The 13,125-nt window shown below is 42.5% G+C and overlaps 1 pseudogene across 6 annotated transcripts; it reads left to right on the forward strand.

Moving 5' to 3' along the window:
* The first annotated feature begins 1,138 nt into the window (after window positions 1–1,138).
* On the forward strand, window positions 1,139–5,203 carry LOC148021967 (ETHYLENE INSENSITIVE 3-like 1 protein pseudogene; annotated as a pseudogene). Of its 6 annotated transcripts, none has more exons than XR_015694429.1 (3): window positions 1,139–1,484; window positions 1,770–1,881; window positions 2,891–5,203. The product of XR_015694429.1 is annotated as an ETHYLENE INSENSITIVE 3-like 1 protein pseudogene, transcript variant X5 (transcript). The 6 variants fall into 6 exon arrangements; XR_015694427.1 differs by lacking the exons at window positions 1,139–1,484; window positions 1,770–1,881 and adding exons at window positions 1,896–2,226; window positions 2,425–2,532; XR_015694426.1 differs by lacking the exon at window positions 1,770–1,881 and having other exon boundaries at window positions 2,891–5,201.
* Window positions 5,204–13,125: the final 7,922 nt, after the last annotated feature.

Below are 13,125 nucleotides of genomic sequence, written 5' to 3' on the forward strand. Positions count from 1 at the left end.
TGAGGTTGCTTTGATTTTTTGGCTAGCCTTGCACACTCTCATGCCTAATGCATTAGAACCCCTAATGCATTTCATTTTGCAACCATGAAACATGATTCTCAAGGTGTGGGTTGCATTGCCAACACTCAACCTCAATCCACACTTTGGATGAGGTTCAGGCACCCAGGCTGGTAATTTGGGTTTTGATATTCTGTTAGAATGACCTCAAAGGTCAAATTTTCCTTACCATTATGCACTTAATTGGAGATTTCATCAATTGACCCAACTATAGAGACTCCACCTTCACGGTATTGGAGTATCTCTTGCACTTCATTGGAGGTTTCATTAATTAACCCAACTATAGAGACTCCACCTTCACGGTATTGGAGTACCTCTTGCATGACCTCACTAGAAATTCCTTAATAGGCAAGGAGGTATAGATTGTATTTTCAACAAATTCTTTGGTCTTTCTCTTGATAGGGTGATTTCCAAGAGCTAACCTAGCTTACATGAAATGTTATTCAACTCTTTAGGAGGAAATTGTAAGGGGCTCTTTCTCTTGATAGGGTGATCTCCAAGAGCTAACCTAGCTCTTACATGAAATGCTACTAAACATATTGACTACCCTCCTCATTGAGAATCTTGCTTGCTATTGATTTGAAGAGAAGATGAGGTCATGAAGGCCATCCCCCAATTTCAAAATGAAAGCGACAAGAGGGGCTACTTAGACATGGGATTGTGCAATCAATGTAGACTTAAAATAATTTATGTCTCGGAAATATTTGCTAGATTAGGTCACTCATAATGTAAATTAGCATATGTGTCACTAGATTATTGCATGTTGATGTGATACGAGACTTAGGCATATTAAATCAAATGTGAATGTATAAACATGTCTTAATCAGTTAAGAATTTAGAAGCTTTTTAATGTTCCAAGGGCCATGCTAGTCTCAAATGAAGGGGTGGAATTACATATTAAAAAGGCAGCTAGCACCGGGCACACCTAAGTTGTTCACAAAAGGAAAGGCAAAAAGCAAGGACTCTAGAGAGGAGCAATCATAGGATTAGAATAATGTTGCGCGATGATAAAGATAAAGCAATGTAAAAATATGGATATATGTTGGTGTAAGCATACAAATAAAATGTTAGATGAAGAAAAGAGAGCACAGCAATGTGTTGTAAAACTGATCTCTACTTTATTGCTTGTGTTCATGTGAGCGAGAGCTCCAGCCTCCCCATGTTCCCTTATTCCCCAGCTGCCTCCTCAATTGTAGATCACATACACATACACACTGACACACACACATAGGGCCTTTCACCATGGACACACTTACCTAACCCACCTGACAATTAACACTGCCTCCATATCAGTACTCTTCCTCTACCTGAAAACTCTCTTCTTCTTCTTCTTCTTCAACTATCTCAAGTCAATTCTCTCTCTCTCTCCCTCTCCGTGTCTCTGTGTGCATCCGCCGCATCGCCCACAATCAGTTGGCCCTAATCAGGTAAGCCTCTCCATTAAAGCTTGCTGCCAATTGCTCCTTTTGCTCACTAGCTTCAGCTTAATGTTTGAGTTGTTTTTCACGTTTTCTGGGTGAGAAACAGAGAATGGAAAAATGTACAATCCCTGTTAGATGCCTGCATATCTTGATTTTTCACATTTATTGGGTGGGAAACAGAGAATGGCAAATGTGTTAATTCCTGTTACATGCCTGCATATCTTCAGGTTTCTCTGATTGAAGGCTTTGGGCTCATAATTTAGCATTAAAAAGTGTTATTTTTTGCCACAGCAACAGTGCAGATATTGTGCTTCGTTTTGGGAAATTTATATCTTTTTGTTCTCTGTATGTTCGATGGGAAAGGCTCTGGCTGTGGATTGCAGTTGGCATATCTCGATTATTGGTAAAAAAAAGATTGATGGGGAGCTAATGGGTCAAAAGATTGTGAGGGATTTGTTATTTAGAGATTGTGGGGGATATGGCTGTTTTCCAGTACAAAAGATAGTCTCGGACAGAGACAAGTATTTGCATTAGCCCTTTCTGCAGGCGCATTCTGGCTTCAAGGATCGTGTGCTGGAGCGCGTTGCCTGGTCGTTTATGTTCTGACCATCAGGAGAATTATTGCTCTCTGTCTGAGACAATCTTTTCCAGTACAAGAGATGGTCCCAGACACAGGCAAGTATTTGCGTTAGCCATTTTCGTGAGCGCATTCTGGTGTCAAGGATTGTGTGCCCGATGGGGTTGCCAGGTGTATTTATGTTCTGACCAGTAGGAGATTGTTGCTCTCTCTCTCTCTCTCTGTGCCTGTGTTCAGGGAGCCTTACTGGACTTGTCCATCGGGTTACCTTTGCCTCACTCACATGTTTTTATCAACATCTTGTGTTCTTGTCACAAACCTTTCTACTTTGCAGCTAGTTTGTTTGCCTGATTTCGTGATTATGGGCAGAGTTTCGTACGTAATGGATTCTTCCACAGAACAAAGACCTGTTGAGTACCTCATAGGCAAGGTTTCACACGATATTGCGGAGGATGCTAGCTCCACTTAAACTCTGAGGTTTTGCTTACCAAAGTTGCACAGACACCCCATTTCCAGTGAAGCATTTGTTGAGTATTCTTGTTTTCATTCCTCAGTTGCATTTGTAAGGATTTTACCTTGTCAAGTTTTTCTGAACATCTTTGCCACAAGTTTGTACCATCTTTTCTGTAAGAGATGTTTCCTGAGAAGGATGCTACCTTACGCCAAACGTAATAGGCTCAGGATTAGCTACTGCACTGAACTTTGACGCAGTTAAATGACTGGTTTCTCATGATTTAGTGTTTATATGTGATGTTGCAGGCATATATTGGTATGTATTGTTTATTTGGTGTGCCTTTTTTTACAACTATTTGTGTTCTCTGTCTCTTGAGTGCAGAACTTTAGAAGTCGTGACTGGACATTTCATCGAAGGAGAACTGTGTTCCTAATTATTGCTGGAAGCCATGGAATGCCCCAGTGGTGTAGAGTGCCCAGAGGTTTTTGATGCAGAAAGAACAGACTTTGCAGGGGAAAATCAAGGAGATAGCTTGCAAGATGATGACTTCAGTGATGATGAGATTGATGTGGATGAGCTGGAGAAGAGAATGTGGAGAGATCGAATAAGGTTGAAGCGGATGAAAGAACAGCAGAAGATGAAGGGGCGCAGTGATAGGTCAAAGCAGAAGCAGTCCCAAGAACAAGCACGCAGGAAGAAAATGTCCAGAGCACAAGATGGCATCCTGAAATACATGTTGAAAATGATGGAGGTATGCAAAGCACAGGCTTTCGTGTATGGAATAATACCAGAGAAGGGAAAACCTGTTAGTGGTGCATCTGACAATATTAGGGCGTGGTGGAAAGAGAAGGTCAGGTTTGACCGGAATGGTCCAGCCGCTGTCACCAAGTACCAAGCTGAGCATGGTGGATCAGGGATGGTTCAAGGTGATCCATCTGCAGCTTCCACACCCCACACTCTACAAGAGCTTCAGGACACTACTCTGGGGTCCCTGCTGTCTGCGCTTATGCAACATTGTGACCCTCCGCAGAGGCGCTACCCCCTTGAGAAAGGGGTTTCACCTCCATGGTGGCCAACTGGTGATGAAGAGTGGTGGCCAGAAACTGGCTTGCAAAAGGGACAAGGACCTCCACCTTATAAGAAGCCACATGACCTGAAGAAAGCTTGGAAAGTAGGAGTGTTGACAGCAGTTATCAAGCATATTTTTCCTGACATTCCTAAAATTCGCAAACTTGTAAGGCAATCAAAATGCCTGCAGGATAAAATGACAGCAAAAGAGAGCTCAACTTGGCTTGCAGTTTTGAGCCATGAGGAGGCCCTGGCACACAAGCAGAACAAGCTATCGGGTGTTTTGTCTTATGATGGTCCACAGGCAACTGGTAACTCTGGAGTCTTCTCAATTGGCAGTGGGAGTGAGTATGATGTCGATCTTGATGATCTTCCTGTAGTACTTGGATGCAAAGAAGAGTGGCATGCAGAAACAGACAATATCAACCCATGTATTAAGCCTGTGTGTAAACAGGAAACTGATGTAGATGATAATTTTTTTCCTTACTCTGATAGGAGCTCTGATGTACTGCATGGTCCTGAGACCTTTGGAAAAGAAAGGAAGAGAAAGTACTTTGGAGAGTCCGCTGTATTAACAAGCAGAGTCTATACGTGTTTAAATGCAGAATGTCCCCATTCCACTGAGATCAATGGTTTCTCTGATATCTCTGCTCGAAACTTGCACCAACTAGGGTGTGTCTACCGGCAAGAAACAAAGCCTGTAATTGCGCAGAGCCTTGAAGATTTTCAAGGAACACTCAATGCTATTGTTTTTGGACATCGTACTCAGAAAGATCTGCCTGCAGAAGCAACATTCAGTTGTCAGCAGGGAACTGAAGTCACAGTGCAAGGAAATCCTCCTGCTGTCATATCTGAAGGACAGTCTTTTTCACAATCTTTAGCTCAGATTTGTGGTAGCGTGCAGCATTGCGACCAAGAAAGCCCAGAAAGTAGCAGGGTCCATGATGAAATTATATTGTTGAGACCTACTGTTAGCCAGGCAGGCTGCAGGACTCCGGATGAAAATGGACTTCTCAAACCGACAAGTGGTCAGGATCTTGAAGAAACCACACTTTCTGTGGAGCAGAGCATGCAGCCCCATCAAGGACTTATGATGGCTAATAGTCTGGGCAACTTTCAAGGGGTCCAGAGAACTGTGAACAGCAGTCCCAGCAGGTTGCTGCCTCTTTTTGACTCATCTGATCCAGACTTTCGAATAAGCCCTTACGTTCAGTACCTTCGTCCAAATACGTTAATGGATAGGCCTCTAGTGGGCATCCCTTTTGATAATGAGTCAATTTGTTATTTTGGATCCTAGACCTGGGTCTAATACTCGGGATGGGAAATGATGTCATAAGTCTTGTTGTCCTTTTGCTATAGATATTTTGACCTCACAGCTTGTAACAGGATAATTCACTTTGTACGTGGAGGCCCGTAATCTGAAGGTCTCATTTATGGTATCCTGATAACTATGTGTATATTTATTTAATCCAAACGATGTGCATTCTAGTGTCTATTTTGGGCCTGCTACAGTTAAGAGTGAACTATAATGTTTGCAAGGAAGTGCCATATGAACTAGAACTTGACCTGATGGTTTATGTAGAAGAAAGTATTGGGGTGAGTCAAGCATAGCTTTTGGTTGAGTGGCAAGGGACACATTTCAATCAGGAAGAAAGTATGAATAGTTCATGCATACTCTCACAGGGCGAGGAACAACTCTCAGACTTTTAACAAAGAATCTAGAGAATAACATCTCGAAGACCTCTGAAATGTCAATTATTGTCGATTATCCCATGTTCATGTGTACTGATCGACTTGTAAGTGTTGTCCCTCCTAGATCTGTTGGAAACAATTAAGAAATTTGGAGTATTTTGGCTTATCCTGCATGAAAAGGCTATTGATGCTAGTCCACAATAAGTGTTAGACGTGTTTAGCCTGAGAAAGTAGGCCACAAATATAACTAATGGTGGGTTACTGATCTGAGGATTATGCATATGAGGTATATCAGGATGTTAAGCGCTCTGTAATTAATGGGCTTGCAACATAGTAGCAGAATTGGTATGCAAGTTCTGGTGATGTAGTTCCGAGTGGAACATGGTTTACAGATATCATTGTAGTTTGTGTTAAGTTTGCCAACTCACTTAGAACATATGCACATTCGGAAATTTCAAAATTCAGGTTTGAATGTCATCATTTAAATCAAGTGGGAGACCAACATGATTACTAATACTGGCTTGGTGGCGATGCCAGTGGGTTCAGCTTGGACACATCTTTTTAGGCTGGAAAAATCTTAAACCTAGCTTTATTGTGTGCAATGTATATTTGAGATAATGTGAGAGATGTTGCTTCCATATTGAGGGGTTGCATGCTCCTTAGAACAGGTGTACATCGCTTAGAGAGAGCATTGGTATCTCTCTAATGTTGGTGTTATGATCTTGAATTGATATGATCTTTGAAAATCTATTTTATCAGATCCTATGCTATCATTTTGTTTCTCCAAACCCTGTAGTCTAATTCTGTTTGTCTAACCCTACACTCATTCAATTTTTAATAGCTCATTTCTTTAACCTTACACACACATTGTGCTTCTCTTTATCAAGTAGTTCTTGGCAAGTTAGGCTTCTGTTCTGGTCCGTCACAGTGACATCTAATGATTTGATGGACTTTGACTTAACATCTACCATGATGTGTGGTGGGTATCTGTAGGGTACAACTTCTAACAGACATATTGGTGTCAGAATATATCCCAGTGCTGTACCTTCAGATTGATCATTGTTGACAGGTCGTCTCATGGGCCTCTGCCCTTGAGGATTTAAACATCCTTTTTAAAGGATGGTAAACTCCTTAAATCATCTGAAGGATGTCTGGAAACAGACTAACTGAAGGGATTCCTCACCAGATGTAAATTGGATTAGCTGCAGTTTATCTATAACCCAGGCAGCTAAGCAGCATGGCAAGCATCTAGCTAACTTCAACAGAGTCTGTGATGATAGATGTATTGAATGCAGATAGTCTATTCTTCTTGCTCTTAATGTCTATCCTAGTGATGTTGTTCTACATAGGCTTCTTCAAGGAATTGAGGATTACTCTAATGCTAACGAATGTAGGGGAGTTCAAGCTGCAAAGATCCAGCTGATGATGCATTGGGATGTATTTGGCGGCTCGACCCATTCTTTCTTCTTCAATGTTTTAGAGAAAAATCAAGTCAGAGAGACTATCACTAGTACTGAGGATGTGCAGGTTAGGGTGTTCACCAAGGATGAGGATATCCTTGAACTTTTAAAAGTTCACCTGTCTAAATTGTGGGCTCTGAAACACTGATTGGAGCATTATGAAGAAGAATTGATGGTATTTTTGGATGGCATCATGGTTGGCATCATTGATGTGCAGGCTATCTTGCTAGAAGGGCCTATCTTTAAGGAGGAAGTTCACTTTGCTCTTTTCAAAATGTAGCCTGGCAAAGCACTGGGGCCAGATGGAATTAAGGTTGAGGTTTTCCAAGAGACGTGGGATGAATGCTCTGCAGACTTAGGCAACTTGTTAAATCGTTGCAGGATGGTCAGGACCTGGATAGGCAAGTTGCGGTTTTTATGAAAATGATGGAAATTGGGGGTTTTGTTGGGGTTTTTTGGGGTCATATGAGATGAAAATTGATAGGGAAATTAATGCTGAGCATACTTGATAAGAAAAAACCAATAACTCTGAAATATCATAATTTTTGGGCAGATAAATAAGGAAAAATAGAGAAAATGGGAGAAACAATAGATTTTTGCGCTCAATAATTAGGGAAAAATATGATTCATGTTTGTGAATGTGTACCAAGACTGAGGCATGAGGATTAAGCCTCAGTTCAGCCTTGTTTTTATGTTAAGAGTGCGTTTTTATTGCTTTTTACATGAAAAATGACATAAAAATGAACACTACACCTATGCAACGTTGCAAAACCTAAACGGTTAGGGGGAAGAGGGGTTGTGAGAGTGAGTAATCGTTGAAAAAGTTTAAAATTCTGATTTATTTGATTTATGCATAGCCGATGATAATTTAAATTTAAAGAGACTAGTAGCATGAGGAAACTCGGTGCTGGTCTTTAGCAACGCCACAATAATGCGTAGGCTAAAAATTATTAAAGGATTGTTTTGCACACCATGTGGTTGATTTCTAATTATAAAATGGTTTCACACAATGGTTGTATACTTTTGCATGTCACATGGTATAAAACGTGGATGCATAGCACTGGATTGGCTAATAAATGACCAACGTGGAGTGTGTAAGGATACCCTTGCTGTAGGCTAGACGATTGGTTCTTGGGAAAAGTACTTGGTGAGGAAATATTGAAGTCTCCTGGATCGTTAAACAGTTCGTATGTCCTTTATGTTAGAGCAGCGCACCTTGGGGCCAATCCCTGAGGTATAGGAGAGTTGCAGTGAGGCCACGACATTTAGCCGGAGGGGGTGCCTCCTTTATGTTTGTGTTACATGGTATATTATACCAAGACGTATGGGATCTTCGTCTAAGAAGGGAAGGGCAATTGTTGGACTATGTTCCACTACAAATGCCATATCTATATTAGTAGTTAGAGTAGAGTATGCCTTAGACGCTCCTGGCCACGAGGCCATGTGGGGTTGTCTTGTGAGTGTTATAGAGGCTCGGTTAGTGCCTATAGCTAGTGTCTGACCCGTTTTTGGTCCCGATAGGTGGTGCATTTGCCGGGAGTTGCCTATAAGTGGCAGTCTCCGAATCTAGGTCTCGTGAAGGGACCTACGTTTATTATGTCGATTAGGAGTGTGCTAAGCTGCCCATAAAATGGGGTTCGTTCAAGGATGGAAAATCTTGGCTTTTCCTATAAAAAACTTACTGATGGACTTAGTTAGTTATACAGAGTATGAGTCTTCTTCAGAAGATAATTTAGGTGATGAGAAGAGTAACCAGTTAGTGGTTACCCCATTCTCTAATGCGATGGCATGGGCCGAGGTTCGCCTTGGTGTGGTCTCTACCCAAGAGAAATCATGTATAGCCATCCATCAACCTAGAAGGCATGGAACAAATACGTTGGAAGCTATGGTAGTCATGGCATCAACAAGTGATTATGCTAAAGCCGTAGTGCCATGGGAAAAACTCGACATACAATGGAGTGCAGTTATGGCTGAAACATCCCATGTGATGGAGCATCGTGCCAAAATGTTAGGTATTACAAGGATGTTAGAAGCCCTAGCTGTAAAGGGAAAACCGTTGCTTAAAAGGAACGGTCCCTAGGTCCTAAGTGCTAAGGATAAGTTTGCTTTTGATGAGGGGTAGAAGCTCCTAGATAAAGCCATCATGGAACTGCCTAGGAAGGGGCAAGATATGGAAGATTCTCTAAGAAAGGATCAGAATGACATGCTAAGAGCTATAGGCCTCCCTAGACCACTTTATGAGTTGGCAGAAAGCGATGTTAAGGATAGTATTAACCTTCCTACACCAATAGAGGTGGAAACGGAAGACGTCAGAGACCCTAAAAGGCTGTAAGTAGGTCATGACGAATATGAAGATTTTAATGACCCAGTGCTGATCCCAAGAAAGAGGACTAAATGCCCTCCTCCTTATAGGGATCTCTGAGTGTTTCATGGGCTAGTAAATGAGGACCCAATGTTGCACTTAAAGGAATACGGCCTAACGTGCCTTGCAAGTGGGTTTGATGACACACATCGGATGCTTGTGTTCTCTAGCACCCTGAAGGGAGAAGCTAGGAAATGGTAATGGAGCCTCCCAAGAGGGTTGATTAAATCCTTCGATGAGCTATGTGATAAAATTTAAGATGAATATGAAAAGAAGGTGCCTATGACCCATGTTTTAGGATAGCTTATGCAGGTTAGACAAGAGTCCTATCCTTTTGCTAAAGAATACACTAAAGCCTTTGATGACATTCTTAGGATTTGGCCAAGAAGAGCTACTACGTTACTTGATGATGTGCTATGTGAGCTCTTTATGAGCGGCTTAGATTTAATACACAAATCCAAGTGAGGATGCGAGACCCTAAATCGTTAAGTGAGGCCAAGATGCACGTAGTTAACCATGAGCAATATATCCAAAGATGTTGGAAAAACTTTTGGAGTTTCCCCCGTTCAGTGCAAGTGCATCCAAATATCTAGTCTTTTCTACAAGGAGAAGATTCATTGGCTAATACCAAGACAACCTTGGCAGGGGATCTTGGTAGCCAGAATCTGCAAGTAGGAAATGGCAATTTGATGAGTAGTGATAATATGCCTCTTGGGGATAAAATGATTCCAAGCCCAAAAAGTCCCATCAAGGCTTGCAATGCTTCCATGAGAGGTAGTTGCGACGGCCACATTGATAGAACCAATGGACCTACTAGTGTGGATACGTGTCCAATGAGTGGTTCCGGTTTTTCTCTTAGTAAGGCTCTTGAGAGACCTTTCCAATTTATGGATGAATCATGCTTTTGAGTAGATGTTGTTCCTTTTAGTAAAAGCATGGTTTCTATGAATAAGCAGTTGCAGAGTGAACAAAGGCAAGTAAAGACATCTCATATCAAGAAGTTGCAACATGCCCAAGGTCCATCAAAGTCATAAGGATGTGAGGCCATCGACTATAGCAATAAGTCCGCTTTTAGTCCATTAGACCAATGTGGCAAAATGAGGCAGTCTAAGAATATGAAAAGGAATATGAGATGGGTTTGGAGACCCAAAATTTATAAATGTGTGGTTGGTGTGTTAGATGAAGAGCCAGGAATTCCATGTGGACATGCTTTGATGGATTCCCAAGAGGATATGACTAAAGGCCATAATGCTACATCTGACAATAGGGACCGCCTTGAGAGATACATCTATGTGATGGGTCTAGGCTTAGCTTTGTCTAGTTTGGATCGTATCATTGACATATGTAATGGCTCAATTAGAGAAGAGTTGAATGATCATAAATCCATGATTCTCCCTGTAGGAGAAGTTACTGGAAAGTTGGGACAAGCGATCCGTTTGAATGTCGACCAAGAAGATGAGATATATCAACCTAACGATATCATTCATTCAGCTCATAGTACCCAAGAAGAGATGGCCATTATTACTGAGATATCAGTAGAAAGGCTTGGCTGGTGGATCTACAAAGGGCCCAGATCAAGCTTTTAGCTGACTCGCATGAGTAGCATGGGGCTAGTCCTCCTATTTTATTCTATCCTTGGTATCCTGGTTAGTTTGATAGGATATGATGTATATGCCAAGGAGATCATATATTGCATGGATTAGAATGACCTATATATTTTAGGCTAAGAAGGCTAGCTGCTTTGGATATTATGACCAAATTACATTAGGCCAAGAGGGCAGTTAACCCCAAGTCAAGAAGGCGGAAGAATGAATGAAAAAGTGGGAAGAAGATGAAAAAAGAGCAAAGACATGTAGGCAACCTCTAAAGCTAAGCTGGGGCCAAAAGCGTAACTTTAAATGAAAGGTGCCTCAAAAAACTCCAAAAGTTTGTGTAAAAGAGCGCCAGGCTCCCTCCTGTGCCAATTGTAAAGTATTAAACGAGTGTAGGCTAGAGGCATAAGGCTAGAAGGGGAAAATGGACAAAGGACCTTGCCACAATGGCCGGTCAGGTAAAAGAAAGGGATGGGTGCCCATGGGAATTTAGGGTTTTGTATTTAAAGTTCAAAAAGTGAATGGAAGCTCATTCTTGGGTGTGTGGCTAACAAGAGCTCTTCTCTTCTTCTCTTCTTCTCCTCTCCTTGCTTGTGTGTGCTCTTGAGAGAGGGAGTGTGAGAGTGTGAGAGAGTGAGTGTGTGAGAGTGAGGAATCAAGAGGGTGAAGCTCTTCACCATCTCCTCTTCTCTTCTTCTCTTCTCTTCTCTTGCGCACGCGGCTATGGTGGATGGAGCTTGGAGATGGAGGAGGCTTGAGGATGCTTGAGCTAGCATCTAGGATCATGGAGCTATCGGTGTGTGCGAGAGAGAAGGCAACTCATATCGGCATCAGGTAAGCTCACTACACTCGTAGGATCGACGAGGCATCGGCTAGGTGAGAGATAGCCATTAGAGCTTGCTTGGAACACTTGAAACACTTGAAACAAGAAGCAGTCCGTGGGTCTTGGCGGTTGAGTGAAAGCTCCTATATTTTGGTTCCGTTGTTGCTAGGACCAACGAATTCAAGCTTGAGCGCTTGTGCGCCTCATATCGAGCATCGAAGTAAGGGATTCATCCCCGAAACGGAGCTTGAGATAGGTAGAAAGGTTGGGTGTTTTGATCTTCAAAACAAGTAAGTATTTTGGGTTAGTTAGTTAGTTTGATAATTGGAAGACATGGAGAAATCATTTCAGTTTGTTGCTTTCGATTCTTGTTGCATTTAGTGTAGGATAGGATTAGGAAATCGAATCAGGAAAGGGTAGGGTTTACTGTTGCAAAACAGGGAAAAACAAGGCATGAATCATGCAAAAAATGCCAAAAAGCTTGCTTGGAATGCTTAATGTTGGCAAGTGAGTGATTGGGAGCATCAAAACCTTACCCAGGAGGGGGTTTAAGAGCCAAGAGGCCAAGGAAGAGCTCATTTGCAACCATTGTAGAGAGAGAGAGAGAGAGAGAGAGAGAGAGAGAGAGAGAGAGAGAGAGAGAGAGCCCACAAAGATTCGATTCGATCTCGTCATCGGAGAGCCTACTGCTCACCTTAGGTATACCAATCACTTCCCTTGGTGCCTTAGTTAGGATCTGGAAGTTTGTGCTTGGAATGATTGCCTAAATCGTGAGATTTGATCAAAATCGTTGTCGTGTGGCATTCGTTGTGCCACGTACGGCCCATTCGAGTTGCCATTGTTAGGCCGAGTCCCAGACTCGGCCCTCAGACCTTGCCATTCGGACGGCTCGACCTGGAAACCCTAATCGGCCCTCGGCCCATAATCCACTCAGTCCAACTTATCGACTCGGCCCTCGGCCCAACACCTGACTCGGCGCATCTGAGTGACAGCACTCGAAACTCGGCTCGTGAAAAGTTTTTGTTCTCGGACTAGTGTGATTTGGCCCGTCCAAGTCACCCACTCAGCCCCTGCAATTCAGACCAGTTGGGCCGAGTGTGTATTTGCCTTAACTTTTTGGACATTTGATCTGACCTAGCTGGAGCTCAGTAGCACAAATTGTCGCAAGCCCTCATGACGCTCAGAACTTGATTCTAGCGCGCGGAATAGACAAAATCGTAAGGCACAACCACTAAGCAATTTGAGTGGGCTGTCGCGAGACCTAGAAACCTAGAGACCTAGAGGAACCGGATGAGCCATAAAACCTTGATTGGACCCAAAAACGGGCAAGGCAATGTAACTGAAAAGCCCTAAATCCCATCAAGACGGCTAGAGAATTGATCAACAAAGCCTAACAGGCCCAAGAGAAGCGAGGGTGCGTAAGACGCTTAGAGGCTGTTTGCCGCACTCGCCTTGAATTTTCACACTTGAAGTGCACTTCAGAAAAACTGAAAGCGTGATTGAGCACAAGTGCACTAGAAAGAACATACGCACTGAGTGGAGATAAATTGAGGACTGTATTTAATAAGTCAAGGAACTCACTCTAATAAACCGCTCAAGGAACCCACGAATAGGAGAGA

The sequence above is a fragment of the Lygodium microphyllum genome, chromosome 17 (genome assembly GCF_053477565.2).
Source record: "Lygodium microphyllum isolate KBCC chromosome 17, Lygodium_microphyllum_v1.1.10, whole genome shotgun sequence".
Lineage (NCBI taxonomy): Eukaryota > Viridiplantae > Streptophyta > Polypodiopsida > Schizaeales > Lygodiaceae > Lygodium > Lygodium microphyllum.